We start from the raw sequence: 17263 nt of genomic DNA on the forward strand, positions 1-17263 counted from the left end.
ATCTCTGTCTTTAAAGCTTGAGCTCTGGCACCTCTGCAAATCAATGCTTCCCTCTGCGAAGGGCCTATCTATTTATGTTTCTGTTGAGTCATCCTCTTCTTGTAAAAGCACCAATTAGAGAGCACCTCCGTCATTTTTATGCTTTGCTTTTAATTGTTATTGAGTATGACTGTGACTGGATCTTATTTTCCATGAATTACAATGTTCAGTCAGCCCTTGGTCTTTGAAGGTGTTCTGCATTTATGTTTTGCGGTCTCAGAAAGAGCTAGCGAGATACCATCTGTTCATACTGCTTCATGATTGTTTTGATTGAAGTGTTGACATTTGAAACTCATTATTAGTTGCTCGCTAGTTGATTATGCCATTGATATGAGTTTGCCATGAGACCTAAATGTCATTCTTATGTGGTTAGCTTATGATATTGCTGAAAATCTGAATATGAGTTAGACATAATTGCAACAACAAGATCAAACAGAGTTCGTACAAGTTTTTCTTTTGTCTCTTTCAGTTTGTCAACAAAATAGCTTGAGGACAAGCAAGGCTTTAAGCTTGGGGGAATTGATACGTCTCCGTCGTATCTACTTTTCCAAACTCTTTTGCCCTTGTTTTGGACTCTAATTTGCATGATTTGAATGGAACTAACCCGGACTAACGTTGTTTTCAGCAGAATTTCCATGGTGTTGTTTTTGCGCAGAAATAAAAATTCTCGGAATGACCTGGAAATTTACGAGGATTTTTTGTGGAATATATGAAAAATACTGGCGCAAGAATCAACCGGAGGAGTGGAGCGAGGAGCCCACAAGCCCACCAGGCGCGGGCCCCCTAGCCACGCCTAGCAGGCTTGTGGGGCCCTCGGAGCTCCAACGCCTCCAACTCCAGCTCTATTTAGTCCCTTCCGTCCAGAAAAAAATAAAGGAGAATAGTTCATCGCGTTTTACGATACGGAGGCGCCGCCACCACCTGTTCTTCCTCTGGAGGGTAGATCTGGAGTCCGTTCTGGGCTCCGGAGAGGGGAGATCGTCGCCATTGTCATCACCAACCTTCCTTCATCGCCAATTCCATGATGCTCTTCACCGTTCGTGAGTAATCTCATCGTAGGCTTGCTGGACGGTGATGGGTTGAATGAGATCTATCATGTAATCGAGTTAGTTTTGATGTGAATTGATCCCTAGTATCCACTATGTTCTAAGATTGATGTTGCTACTACTTTGCCATGCTTAATGCTTGTCACTAGGGCCCGAGTGCCTTGGTTTCAGATCTGAACCTATTATGTTCTCGTCAATATATGTGTGTTCTTGATCCTATCTTGCAAGTTGTAGTCACCTACTATGTGTTATGTGCAACTGCAACAAAAGACCTTCCAATGGCGTCGGAAATAGGAGCGTTGCTTGATACTCCGGCGCCAGAAATACTTCTGCTGCGGCTACGCCTTAAGGGACTTCCTAGGCAAGTATGCAAAGGATTTCCCCCGTGGCCTTGGAGCCTTGCGTTGGTGTTCCCTCGAAGCGGAAAGGGTGATGTAGCGTAGCGGTGGTAAGTATTTCCCTCAGTTTGAGAACCAAGGTATCAATCCAGTGGAGGAGTATCACAAGACCCTGCACAAACACAAAAAGCTTGCTCCCAATGCTATGAAGGGGTTGTCAATCCCTTATAGATTGTTTTCCAAGTGAGAACTGAAAGCAACAAAGTAACAAAGCAAAGTAAAAGCGGAAGTGTAAACGATGGATGTGAATAGACCCAGGGGCCGTAGTGTTTACTAGTGGCTTCTCTCAAGAAAGCAAGTAGACGGTGGGTGAACAAATTACTGTCGAGCAATTGATAGAACTGCGCAAAGTCGTGACGATATCTAAGGCAATGATTATATCTATAGGCATCACGTCCAAAACAAGTAGACCGATACTTTCTGCATCTACTACTATTACTCCACACGTCGACTGCTATCCACCATCTAGTGTATTAAGTCCAAAAGAACAGAGTAACGCCTTAAGCAAGATGACATGATGTAGACGGACAATCTCATATCAACGACAGAGCCCATCTTGTTACCCTTGAGGGCAACTTCTTAATGTGTGCCTTGCTGCCCCTACTATCACTGGGAAAGGTCACCACATGGTAGAACCCAAAACCAAGCACTTCTCCCATTGGAAGAATCATAGATCTAGTTGGCCAAACAAAACCCAAGACTCGGAGAGACTTACAAGGATATCAAATCATGCATAAAAGAAATCAGCAAAGACTCAAATATATATCATAGATAATCTGATCACAAATCCACAATTCATTGGATCTCGACAAACACACCGCCAAAGAAGATTACATCGGATAGATCTCCATGAAGATCATGGAGAACTTTGTATTGAAGATCCAAGAGAGAGAAGAAGCTATCTAGCTACTAACTACGGACCTGTAGGTCTGAAGTGAACTACTCACGAGTCATTGGAGGGGCGACGATGATGATGAAGAAGCCCTCCAACTCCAAAGTCCCCTCCGGCAGGGCACCGGGAGGGGTCTCCAGATGAGATCTCGCGGAAACGGAAGCTTGCGGCGGCAGAAAAGTATTTTCGAGGCCCCCCTGACTTTTTGCTGAATTTTTGGGAATATATAGGCCAAGGATCTAGGTCAGGGGGCGGCCAGGGAGGCCACAAGCCCTCACACCGCCGCCTCCCCCCTGGTGGCGGAGTGGGAGCTTGTGGGCTCCCTGGAGCCCACCTGGCTTGGCCCATAGGTCCCCTGATCTTCTTCCGTTCGGGAAAAAATCATTTCGGGGTTTTTATTCCGTTTGGACTCCGTTCCAAAATCAGATCTGAAAAGAGTCAAAAACACAGAAAAAAACAGGAACTGGCACTTGGCACTGAATTAATGAGTTAATCCCAAAAAAGATATAAAAGGTACATAAAACATCCAAAGATGACAAGATAACAGCGTGAAACCATAAAAAATTATAGATACGTTTGATATGTATCAAGCATCCCCAAGCTTAACTCCTGCTCGTCCTCGAGTAGGGAAGTGATAAAGAATGAATTTTTGATGCTTTCATGCTACCTAGCATTGGTGTCCTTTGTAATTCCTCTTATGTGACGTGAATGTTCAGATCCATTAGATTCAAAACAATAGTTTTCTATTGACGTGGAAACAATAATAATTCAAGCAAACTAGCAAGGTAATCATGAACTTTCAAAATAACAAGGCCAAAAGAAAGTTATCCCTACAAAAGCATATAGTCTAGCTATGCTCTATCATCATTGCACAACGAATTTAAATCATGCACAACCCCGATATTGGCCAAGTAATTGTTTCACACCTTTACTTTCTCAAACCTTTTGAACTCTCACGCAATACATGAGCGATAGATGGTGTGGAGTGTGGTGGAGGTTGCAAGATATTGGCCAAGTAATTGTTTCACACCTTTATAGCACTATAGATGGTGTGGAGTGTGGTGGAGGTTGCAAGACAAAAAGGAGAAGATAGACACATTAACTAGGCATATCAATGAGCTGTGGAGATGCTCATCAATAGATATCAATGTGAATGAGTAGGGATTGCCATACAAATGATGCACTAGAGCTACGAGTATGTGAAAGCTCTTAAAGAAAACTAGTGGGTGTGCATCCAACTTGCTTGCTCACGAAGACCTAAGGCAATTTTGAGGAAGCCTATCATTAGAATATACAAGCCAAGTTATATAATGAAAATTTCCCACTAGCTATATGGTGGTGACAAAACGAGAGACTCTCAATCATGAAGATCATGGTGCTTAATATGCACAAGTGTGGAAAAAGTGGTAGCATTGTCCCTTCTCTCTTTTTCTCTCATTTTTTTATTTGGTGGGCTATTTGGCCTCTTTTTTTAATTTTGGTGTGCTTCTTTGGCCTCTTTTATTTCCTCACATATGACAATGCTCCATTAATAATGATCATCACACTTTCAACTCAAAACTTAGAGCAACTATGACTCTATATGGAATGCCTTCGGTAGTGTACCGTGGCAATGATCTAGCATGGCATAGACATCAATGGAAACATCATGCTAGCTATCTTACGATCATGCAATGGTAATGTAGGCGTGGTGGCGCATGTCATGGTGGTAGTTGCATGGCAATATATCTCGGAATGACTTTGAAAAAGCCATAGTAGGTAGGTATGATGGCTGTTTTGAGGGAGGCTAATGTTGGGTTTTGTGTACCGGTGAAAGTTGCACGGCACTAGGAAGATAGTGATCGTGGAAGGTGAAAGTGCGTCTAAACCATGGACTCAACATTAGTCATGAAGAACTCATATACTTGTTGCAAAAGTTTTATTAGTAATCGAAACAAAGCATTCAACGCATACTCCTAGGGGAAGGGTTGGTAGGTATAAACCATCGCGCGATCCCGACCGCCACGCAAAGGATAACAATCAATATACTAATCATGCGCAGATTTCATCACATAGCGGTTCACCATACGTGCATGCTACGGGAATCACTAACTTCAACACAATTATTTGTAGATCCACAACACCTTACTAGCATGACTTCAATATTACCATAACCACAACTCAAAACTAATTGAGATGAATCAAACTTCTCTAACTATTCAATGCACATGAAGGTGGAAGTTTTCGTATCACTTTGGATAACTACCCCTTTTGAGACTACTTTCAAAGCATAGATCAACTACCAAGCCACGCACCGCTGCGCTCTAAAAGATATAAGTGAAGCACATAGAGCAAAAGTATCTAGCTCAAAAGATATAAGTGAAGCACATGTGAGCTGAATTGTCTAGCAAAAGATATAAGTGAAGCTCGACAAAATCACGGTGAGTGCATGTATCTCTATCTAGGTGTGAAGCAAGGATGATTGTGACACAACAAAAATAAAAGACTCCTACGATACAAGCCGCTCCAAGTAAAACACATAACAAGTGGTGAATAAAAATATAGCCCCAAGTAACGTTACCGATGGATTGAAGACGAGAGACGGGATGCCTTCCCGGGGCATCCCCAAGCTTAGGCTTTTACGACATACTTGAATCTCTTGGGGTGCCTTGGGCATCCCCAAGCTTGAGCTCTTGCCACTCTTTATCTTTTTGTCCATAAGAACTTCACCGAAAACTTGAAAACTTCACAACACGAAACTTAAACAGAAACTCGTGATAACATTAGTATGAGAACGCAAACCACCACTTCCTTAGGTACTGTAGCAAACTTAAATTATACTTGTGATGATGTTGGGTTACTGTATTTTAAATCTTCCATGGATAATACCCCCCGATACTATCCAGAGCTTCATCAAAATAAGCAACCAACACAACAAAAACAGAATCTGTTAACAGCAGACCAGTCTGTAGCAATCTGTATATTTTGTATACCTCTGGTACTTCACAAATTCTGAACAAATTACTACAGTCTGAAGAATTTGCGTAGTAATTAGCAGCAGAAAGAATCAACTCAAAATCTCTTACAGAAAAAATGAAAATTCTTTTCGTGAGCAGAAAGTTTCTGCCTTTTCCAGCATGACCAAACGATCATCCCCAAGACTAATCATAACGGTTTTGCTTGGCACAAACGCAAAAAGAAACACAAAAACACAATCATAACAGAATTATTAAAGTGTGGAAAACACAAAACAGAAAGAAAAAGTATAGATTCGTTGGGTCCCCTCCCAACAAGCGCTTTTGTTTAACGCCCTTAGCTAGGCGAAAGGTGATGAAATCACGTATAGTCATCTTTGGTGCTCAAACCATAGGTAGCCCTCATCATAGATTCATAAGGAAATCTTATTTTCTTTCTAGGAAAGTGCTCCATGCCCTTCTTTAAAGGAAATTGAAATCTAATATTCCCTTCCTTCATATCGATGATATCACCAATAGTCCTTAGGAAAGGTCTACCAAGAATAATGGGACATGAAGGATTGCAATCTATGTCAAGTACAATGAAATCCATGGGTACATAGTTCTTATTTGCAATAATAAGAACATCATCGATCCTCCCCATGGGTTTCTTGACAGTAGAATCCGCAAGATGCAAATTAAGAGAACACTCTTCAATCTCATGAAAACCAAGAATAACACATAAAGGCTTTGGAATCGCGGAAACACTAGCACCCAAATCACACAAAGCATTGCACTCATAGTTTTTGATCTTGATTTTGATAGTAGGTTCCCACTCATCATGAAGTTTTCTAGGTATAGAGACTTCTAGTTCGAGCTTCTCTTGAAGATATTTCATCATAGCATCTATGATATGCGCGGTAAAGGCTTTGCTTTTTCTATAAGCATGTGGAGAGTTTGCAATGGATTGCATCAAAGAAATGCATTCAAACAAGGAGCAATTATCATAATTGAATTCCTAGAAATCCAAAGTGGGAGTTTCATTACTTCCCAAAATTTTGACTTCTTCTACTCCACTCTCCACACCTTTATCATAAAGATAGGTGGACTCCGAATCATTGGGGAGTTTTTCAACCAAAGTGGATTCATATCCAGCGCCTCCATAAATAGGTGTGACACGCGAAAACAAAGGTTCAAGAGGAGACACACCAAGCACTTTAAGATCTTCGTGATTTGCATCACTATAACGCACCCTTTTCAACCATTCATGCCTAGCGCGAATTTGGGTGGTTCTTTCTTTGCTCTCATTAATGGAGTACGCATAGCTTTCAAAGTTTCATCCAAGTTGACCTTGGGAGGAGCGCATCTAACTTTCAAAGCATCAATATCACAAGACATCCTATCAATGCTCTTAGCCAAATCGTCTATTTTGAGTAGTTTTTCCTCTATGGACGCATTAGGATCTACGGTAGCATTTCTACTAGCAACCAAATTCATCAACTCGTCCATCTTAGCACTAAGCGAGTTAATCTCTTCTATAGCGTGCACCTTTTTGCTAGCAGGCGACCTTTCAGTGTGCCACTGAGAATAGTTGGTCATGATATTGTCTAGGAGTTTTGTAGCGTCTCCTAACGTGATTTCCATGAATGTTCCACCTGAGGCGGATTCCAAGATATTGCGAGAAGCAAAATTCAAGCCAGCGTAAAAGATTTGTATAATCATCCACAAACTCAAGCCATGAGCGGGACAATTTCTAATCATAAGCTTCATCCTCTCCCAAGATTGTGCAACATGTTCATGATCAAGTTGCTTAAAATTCATGATATCGTTACGTAAGGAGATGATCTTAGCCGGCGGAAAATACTTGGATATGTAAGCATCTTTGCACTTATCCCAAGAATCGATACTATTTTTAGGCAAAGAAGAAAACCGAGTTTTTGCGCGATCTCGCAACGAGAAAGGAAAAAGTTTCAACTTAATCATGTCATTATCCACATCTCTTTTCTTTTGCATATCACAAAGCTCAATGAAGGTATTGAGATGCGATGCGACATCTTCACTAGGAAGGCCAGAGAATTGCTCTTTCATAACAAGATCCAGCAAAGCTGCGTTGATTTCATACGATTCCGCACTAGTGGCGGGAGCAATCGGAGTACTAATAAAATCATTATTATCAGTGCTCGAGAAGTCGCAAAGTTTGGTGTTTTAAGCCATGATGACTTCAACAAACAAACAAGCACACAAGCAAGCGAGAAAACCGGCAAAGGAAAACGGCAAAGGAGAAAGGCAAATGAAAACGGCAAATGTGAAGTGGGGGAGAGGAAAACGAGAGGCAACTGGCAACAAAAGTAAATGCAGGAGATGAGTTTGTGAGACCTACTTGAATAGATCTTGATTTCTCCTCCCCGGCAACGGCACCAAAAATGCTTCTGCTACTGCAACAAAAGACCTTCCAATGGCGCCAGAAATAGGAGTGTTGCTTGATACTCCCGCGCCAGAAATACTTCTGTTGCGGCTACGCCTTAAGGGACTTCCTAGGCAAGTATGCAAAGGATTTCCCCCGTGGCCTTGGATCCTTGTGTTGGTGTTCCCTCGAAGCGGAAAGGGTGATGTAGCGTAGTGGTGGTAAGTATTTCCCTCAGTTTGAGAACCAAGGTATCGATCCACTGGAGGAGTATCACAAGAGCCTGCACAAACACAAAAAGCTTGCTCCCAACGCTATGAAGGGGTTGTCAATCCCTTATAGATTGTTTGCCAAGTGAGAACTGAAAGCAACAAAGTAACAAAGCAAAGTAAAAGCGGAAGTATAAACGATGGATGTGAATAGACCCGGAGGCCGTAGTGTTTACTAGTGGCTTCTCTCAAGAAAGCAAGTAGACGGTGGGTGAACAAATTACTGTCGAGCAATTGATAGAACTGCGCAAAGTCATGACGATATCTAAGGCAATGATTATATCTATAGGCATCACGTCCAAAACAAGTAGAATGATACTTTCTGCATCTACTACTATTACTCCACACGTCGACCGCTATCCAGCATGCATCTAGTGTATTAAGTCCAAAAGAACAGAGTAACGCCTTAAGCAAGATGACATGATGTAGACGGACAATCTCATATCAACGACAGAGCCCATATTGTTACCCTTGATGGCAACTACTTAATGTGTGCCTTGCTGCCCCTACTGTCACTAGGAAAGGTCACCACATGGTAGAACCCAAAATCAAGCACTTCTCCCATTGCAAGAATCATAGATCTAGTTGGCCAAACAAAACCCAAGACTCGGAGAGACTTACAAGGATATGAAATCATGCATAAAAGAAATTAGCAAAGACTCGAATATATATCATAGATAATCTGATCACAAATCCACAATTCACCGGATCTCGACAAACACACCGCCAAAGAAGATTACATCGGATAGATCTCCATGAAGATCATGGAGAACTTTGTATTGAAGATCCAAGAGAGAGAAGAAGCCATCTAGCTACTAACTACGGACCCGTAGGTCTGAAGTGAACTACTCACGAGTCATTGGAGGGGCGATGATGATGATGAAGAGGCCCTCCAACTCCAAAGTCCCCTTCGATAGGGCGCCGGGAGGGGTCTCCAGATGAGATCTCGCGGAAACGGACCCTTGCGGCGGCGGAAAAGTATTTTCGAGGCTCCCCAGATTTTTTGCTGGATTTTTGGGAATATATAGGCCAAGGATCTAGGTCAGGGGGCGGCCAGGGAGGCCACAAGCCCTGACACCGCCGCCTCCCCCCTGGTGGCGGAGTGGGAGCTTGTGGGCTCCCTGGAGCCCACCTTGTTTGGCCCAGAGGCCCCCTGATCTTCTTCCGTTCGGGAAAAAGAATTTCGGGGAACTGGCACTTGGCACTGAATTAATAAGTTAGTCCCAAAAAAAAGATATAAAAGGTACATAAAACATCCAAAGATGACAAGCTAACAGCGTGAAACCGTGAAAAATTATAGATACGTTTGAGACGTATCATTTTGCCCCGGCAACCCCGGAGTGACAATAGCCAGAACCACTCCCGGAGATGACCATAGTATGAGGAGTTCATGTATTCACTAAGTGCTAATGCTTTGTTCCGGTTCTCTATTAAAAGGAGAACCTTAATATCCCGTAGTTTCCATTAGGACCCCGCTGCCACGGGAGGGATGGACAATAGATGTCATGCAAGTTCTTTCCCCTAAGCACGTCTGACTACATATGGAATACATGCCTACATTACATTGACGAACTGGAGCTAGTTACATATCCTTCCGTGTTATAACTGTTGCATGATGAATGTCATCCGGCATAATTATCCATCACCGATCCAATGCCTACGAGTCTTTTCCTACTGGTCCTTGCTACCTTACTTTGCTGCTATTGTTACTCTCTCACTACTGTCGTTATTGATGCTACTGTTACTCTGCTGCTACTGCTGTCACTGTTGCTACTATTACCGTTGCTACTGTTGCTATCACACTACTTTGCTACTCATACTTTGCTGCAGATACTAAGTCTTTGAGGTGTGGTTGAATTGACAACTCAACTGCTAATACTCGAGAATATTCTTTGGCTTCCCCTTGTGTCGAATCAACAAATTTGGGTTGAATACTCTACCCTCGAAAACTGTTGCGATCCCCTATACTTGTGGGTTATGAATAACTTGCAAGAAATTCATTTTGATCTAAAACAATATTATTATAGCCCAACATAAACAACAAAGTTATTTACTAAGCCTGGATTTTAGTCTCGTGTTGCCTACTAAGCCCGGCCAACTAGTTACCAAACATATTTGAGATCGTAGTTGCTGGTAGGAGATTAAAATTTCAAACATTGTCTGCCACAAGAATATACAAACGGGCAAGAAGGGGACAAATGATGAATTGTTTAATATTCATCATGGTAGCAACATTTCTTGCTACCATTTCAGTTATTCTTAGCCAACTTATTTTAGTTAAAACTACCAATTTGCATAAATACAATAACAAATATCTTAATATTGATTCAAGCCTCAAGTTTTCGAATAAAATTATGCAAAGGTAGTGATTACAATTCACTATCTCAACATAGATGGATTTGACCGTAAAATAACCTGGTATATGGAACTTCCAATTCAACACAACATGCTCCTAAGTTAGGTCAATGGACATTAATCATAGACTATAGTATTTGTAAAAAGACAACACAAATCATAGGCAACTAAATCATGCTCTACTAAACATGCCATGCAATGTAAGTGGAGCATCTTCAAGCAATAAGCACATGTTAGGGGTTTCATGATATTCTCAACATGGATCAAATATACAATACATTTCAAACATGTTCCCAACTATAAAAGTGTCTACACTTTTATAGTTGGGAACATGTTCCGGTGAGGCAAATTAAATGACCCTAATTTATTCTGATTTATGATTTCTAAAAAGGGGAGTGTGTGGGTTTCACACTGACTACCAACGAATACTACAAGACCCTCACACCAGCCATTGTCCCCAAAAGTTTGAAATTGGATGCCTTGTGGGATGAGGAGAAGGTATCCGGTGAGGCAAATTAAATTACCCTGCGCGTGAAACATTTTTCCTGGTCTCTGACTCCTACCTGGCATTGGTAAAATCTTGTGTTAATAGTAATCCAGCTTCTATAAAAGTCTATATTTATATAATTTTGATGGTTTCTTGTACATACTATTATGATTTGTTCACATCCTTGTTACTGGTTGAGTTGATATGTTCCTAAAGATGTGGCACATCCCCCCACCTCCAATGAATGGTCCTGACAAAAACACACGTTGGTACTGTTCGCAACTATAAACGTGCCTTCAAAAATTATCTTTGACTCTAATTAGTCCTTTCCAAAAAGGAGTCTGTATGTTTGATGGTCACTACCAATGAATACATCATGAACTCTGTCAATGTTGAATGAGCATACATTTTCATTTCTTCCGTCATGTGTCCACGTGATAGTGGCATCGACGCGAACCGTGTAAGACTAGACCTATTGGTTGAGGCGTTGGCTTCAGTATATCAATGTTAATCACCATGAATGGATCTTGAGTAGTAGGTGATCTTCATGAGGAGGCAGTGCTGGGCCTTGTCGGGGAAAACAAGGCAGTGATTGACCGTGTGGAGCATGAGAGGGAAATGCTCGGCCTTGTGAAGGGGGAAGTCCATTTGATGAGACACAAGTCGTTACAGGCACACTCATCAATGTCATCTGAATATCACAGAGTTCAGTGGGACAAAAGGTGTCAGGAGCGGAGGCAACCGACTAGCTGAAGGAGCAAACGACTTTACATGTTTCCTAGTACTAAATTACCTTGATTTTGTGCACCTTCTTCTACCTAGCATTGATATCTTGTTACTACTAATTGAGGTTCTGTTTACAGATAAGTATATTATTTACATCACTTTTGGTCATCATTTTGCTCCTTTCTTATCTTGATTCTTGTCCTATTGACCTTTTCAGAAATGTGCTTTGCTCCAACATGGACTGACTTTTGCACCGAAGCTAATCCACGTGGATGTTCGATTAAAGAGGAGATTGCACAAATACACAGGTTGTAGGGCTAAGGTAACACAGATCCACGACTTCAGAGCATTTTCACAAAAACCATAACTATAGGACTAATCTATAAGAAAAATACAAAATTGCTATGATTTATCAGTTTAGGAGGATTAGGACATCTAAGTCCTATGTTAAGTGACTATAGCGATGTCTTGGCTTGAGACGTCGGCTTATGCCAAGCCGACCTTAGCTAAATTATAAAATTTTGATATTAGAAAATCTCAAATAGGGTAAACTTTCAAAGTTTTAACAGTTTTCCTATGTAAATGGCCAACTTTGTGCAAAAATCCAAAAAGAAAATTAAAAATGAAAATTATATAGTAGTTCAATACATTTTCAATGACCAATCTTATATAATATAAGCCCATTTCTCTCATTCATTTTCTAATTTGGGCGATTCTTCTAAGATTCGACCAAATTTTCTTACAAAAATTGAAGTTTTAAAAAAATCTAACACAAATTACAGTAATTTGAAACATCTTAATTGACCAATCCAGAAAAATTTCAGCAAATTTAGCCGAGACTTTTTTTAAGTTTGTATAGTTTTTGTAAGATGGAACATGGATGAAGGTCCATTTTGATCACCAGATCTGATAAGGGTAGAAAAGGGAAAGACGCGAAGATGGCAAGGCACTAGAAGGATGGATATAAATGGGAAGGCATGTTGGATCCTTTTGGTGAACTAGAAGAGGCTTGGGTTCAAATTGAGGGAATTCTGCTCAAATGGTGTGCTTGGAAAGTGTTTGCTCAAATTACTGCTTGCTTTGGGATTCTAGTAGATGTGGATTGGAATGGCATTTTCAAAAGTTTCTATGAAACTGTCATAATCGAAGTTGCTTGTAGAGACCCAAAAAATTCCCTTTGAGAGGCTAGTGGAAATGAAAAGGAAACTATATATCTTATTGTTCGCTTTGGAAGGCTTTGATTAGATTAGAGATGAGTGTGATGGTGATGAACTGGATCCTGATTTGGATAATATGGATGGTGCTGAAGATGGTACTCACAAGCAACCTGAGCAGGATGATCTGGAAGGAAATGGTGAAGATAATGCAATTGATGAATTAGACAAGACAAACTTCTCCAATAAAGGTGCAACCTCTATACGTGCAATCAAATCTGTTCAATTGGGAGTTGTTTCTCTAGTTGATTTTCATCCACACATCCTTGAGAATGAAGTTCATGAGGTTTTTGTGGAGGAAGTCTGAATATCTTCACCTCTGAAAGGAATGATGCATCATGATTACATGGAAGAAAGTAGTCCGACTAGGGATAAGATGCCACCTGCTTTTGCAGGATCTGTGCCACTGTCAGCCCATTTGGAGTATTGTTCTGAACAACTTAGTAGGTTTGAAATGATTGAATCTGATGATGAGGAGGTGGAGATGAACCCTGAATCACAATGTGTATCTGGGGATGTGATAACTGCTCTTGGATCTGTCAAGTGATCTCTTTTTGAAAATCTGGAGAAGGAAGCTGAAACTAAGAAGAAGCTGGACACTGGGGTAAATGCTTGGGACCCTATTCTTGCTAACAGGCCTTAGACCAGGAACCATGGTGATATCAAGATTATGGACAAAGCTACTGCTTATAAACAGAAGAAGAACTTGCAAATTCCATCTACTTTCAAAGGTAAATCATTTGCAAACATCTCACCTATTATTCTTGCTGGCCATAGTAATCAAGTGGATTTATGCATTGGGAAGAATAATATGGAACAAGAAGAAATTATTCATGATATGGTTTATGAAGAAAATATTAAATGCCTACAATTTGTTAATAATAACCCGGAGATTGTTCTCCCTGATAGTTTAGAACTAGGGGAGTCCAACCTTGAGATGGGATCTGATGACATGGGACACTTATCTCCTCCTAGATCAGGGGGCACTACTGATCTAGAGTTGGATAGCCGTGTTATTCAATCCAAGAAAGAGCCTTGTGGCTTTCACACCCATTCAAGATTAAATGATTGGTGCGTTTTGGAATATTTGTGGACTAGGTCAACCTGGTAAATTACAGTGCCTATGAGACTTTATTAATGATAATAAAATTTATTTTGTTGGTTTCTTTGAAACCAAGAGAGAAAATATTGATAGTCATATTCTTATTAGTATCGCAGGCTGGAATGATTTTTGTAGGCACTTCTTGCCTGCCGTCAACACTGCATGGGGGGATCCTTGTGGGTGTTAGGAATGATCTCTTTGAGATCATTGGTTTTATTAATAAGAAATATATTATTGTGGTTACCATTAGGAACAAGAGCGATAATTTTACGTGGCATCTTGTTGTAGTTTATGGCCCTGCTTATCATGATTTGAAGCTTGAATTTATTGTTGAATTACATGATACTATGTGTGACCTTACCTATCCAATGATTATTGGTGGGGATTTCAATTTGGTTAGATATGTGATTGATCATAATAATGGAGTAATCAATTCTCAAAATGAGTTTCTGTTCAATGATTGGATTAACAAATGGGCCTTGATGGAGATCAACATTGCTAGTAGGAGTTTTACTTGGAGTAATAATCAAGAAAACACTATATTTGCGTCTATTGATATGGTCTTTGTCTATGTTTCCTCGGATGCTAATTATCCCATGTCAATATTGAAAGCTCTACCTAGAATTGGTAGTGATCAAATCCTGCTTATTATTGATACTGGAGCTAGGAGGGTTACCTCCCCTAAGATATTTAGATTTGATAACCGGTGGTTAGATCAACCTGATTTTAGGGATTTGGTTAAAAAAAATTGGGGTACTTCTTCCCTGGTAATAATGCGATGGATATCTGGATGAATAAAATGAGACTTCTTTTGTAAGAAAATTAAAGGTTGGAGTATTAACATAGAGGTTGGTATTAAGAAGAAGAAAAAAGAACTCTTGTTAGAGTTTCATATTCTTGATGTGTTTTCGGAGAGAAATCACTTGGAGGTAAAAGATTTTAACACTCTTAATTATAAAAAGAGTTAGCGAATATTTTGCAACATGTCGAAACTGCTTTTTGGCATAGATCTAGATATCGTAAGATTAAAGATGGAGATAAAAATAATGCCTATTTACATGTGTTGGCTAATCATAGACATAGAAGAATCATCTGGTGGAGCTTGTATGGGAGAATGGTCCAGTCCATACTAACAAAGATATGTTAGAAATGGCACATCCTTCTATAAAAACTTATTTAGTTTTGAAGGTAAACATGACATTAGTTTGGGGCCTTCCTTCTCGAGGGATGAGGAGATGGTGGCTGAAGTAGAGATTCATATTCTTCAGAGAAATTTTTCTGAAGAAGATATCAAGGAGGCCATCTTTGGATCTTATGCACATGGTGCGCCCGGCCCAGATGGGCTTTCCTTCTTGTTTTATCACGCTTTCTAGGAAGTTATTAAGTCAGATTTCATGGCGTTGGTCAAAGATTTTGAGAATGGTGTTCTAGACCTTCATAGACTAAATTTTGCTATAATTGTGTTTATTCCTAAAGAAGTTGATGCTAGGGATATGAAGAAATTCACGCCTATCAGCTTGAGTAACTGTGAGATTAAGATCTTATCTAAAGCTATGACTAATAGGGTTTCCCCTATTGGACATAGACTAATTTCTGCTAATCAAACGACCTTTATTAAAGGTAGGTACATTTCAAAAAGTGTGGTTATGCCCCATGAGGTCATTCATGAGCTTAAAAAGCTCGCAGCCCAAGTTTAGTGTTAAAATCGGATTACGAAAAAGCTTATGACATGGTTAGTTGGGACTTCCTGTTTGAAATGCTCAAATCAACGGGGTTTTGCCCTAGATGGATCTCTTGGATTAAATTTATGTTAATCAATAGCACCTCTAGTGTGAAAATTAATGATGAAATAGGCCCCCACTTTGTGGGGGCAAAGGGCTTAAACAAGGGGACCCTTCGTCCCCCCCTTCTTTTTAACTTAGTGGCAGGTGTTTTCTCGAAAATGCTTCAAAAAGCAGTATATCAGAATTTGATTGCGGGGCTTCTGCCGCATGTCATCCTCGGAGGTGTTGTCAGTTTGCAGTATGCTTATGACACTATCTTCTTCTTAGAAGATTCAGTTCATAAGGCCAGGAACTTCAAGTCGCTATTATCCTGTTTTGAGAACCTTTCTGGCATGAAAATCAATTTCAATAAAAGTGACTTGATGAGTATTAATGTTGAGAAGGGTCTTGCCAATGAATTTGCCTAGATTTTTTGCTATAAGTTAGGCTTTTTTCCTATCAAATATGTGGGGGTGCCTTTGCAGTGTGATAGGTTGAAAAGAGAAGACTTACAACCGTTGGTTGATAGGATCATTAAAGGATTGTCGGGTTGGACGGGGAGATATCTCACCTATAGGGGTAAAAGTATCCTATTATGTGCTTGTATTATCAGTATCCCTGCATATCTTATGGCCATACTGAAATTTCCCAAATGGGCTATCAATGCCATTAATTCGCAAAATGGCTCATTTCTTTGGGGGGACATGGGGCATCAATACAAGTATCACCTTGATAAATAGGGTTTGGTTTCTAGGAAGAAAGAATTCAGTGCCCTAGGTATTCCTAATATTACGGAATTTAACATGGCCTTGTTAGCCTCGTGGGGGAAACAATTCAATGATGGCTCTGATAAAGACTGGAAAAGGATCATTTCTTATAAATATAAGGTGGATGATCCAAATATTTTTTGGGCTAAGGGGGAGACGGGTTCAGCCTTTTGGAAAAGTATTACCTGGGCTTTTGCTGCTTCTAAAAACTTCTACAAATGGAAACAGGGAATGGGGAATTGATCAGTTTCTGGTATGACGCTTGGGCTTGGGATTGTTCCTTTAAAGTGCAATTTTGGGACTTGTTTAAAATTTGTAACCAGCAAGATAGCTTGGTCGCACAAATCTGGAACGGGACTAACCTTAAACTGACTTTTAGTGGATGTGTTGACCACTCTAGGATGGTTTTGTGGAAACAACTAGTTACACTAGTGAATAACTTCCCTCTTCTTGAGGAGGCTGGTTTTCCTATTTGGACTCTTGAACCAAATGGTATCTACTCGGTCAAATCTATGTATGCCAATATTTTTTTGACCAACATTTTTTTGAATCTATGTATGCCAATATTAATTTTGGGGGGGGGGGTAGTATCAGCCATTGGTGATAAACTTTGGAGGGTGGCTTGTACACGGAAGATTCATATTTTTGTGTGGCTATGTGTGTACAATAATGTGCTTACGTGAGACAACCTAGCGTAACGGAGGCCACTAGAAATTCCATCCTGCTTGTTTTGTAGAGAAGAGGAAACTACCCAACATCTGCTTTTTGATTGTGTGGTTGCCCAGCAACTGTGGGACTTTATCTCTAAATTTTCTGCATTTATAAGATTGCTAGTTTTGGTGATATTATTACAAAGTGGAAAAAATCC

Source organism: Hordeum vulgare, chromosome 2H (assembly GCF_904849725.1).
Source record: "Hordeum vulgare subsp. vulgare chromosome 2H, MorexV3_pseudomolecules_assembly, whole genome shotgun sequence".
Taxonomy (NCBI): domain Eukaryota; kingdom Viridiplantae; phylum Streptophyta; class Magnoliopsida; order Poales; family Poaceae; genus Hordeum; species Hordeum vulgare.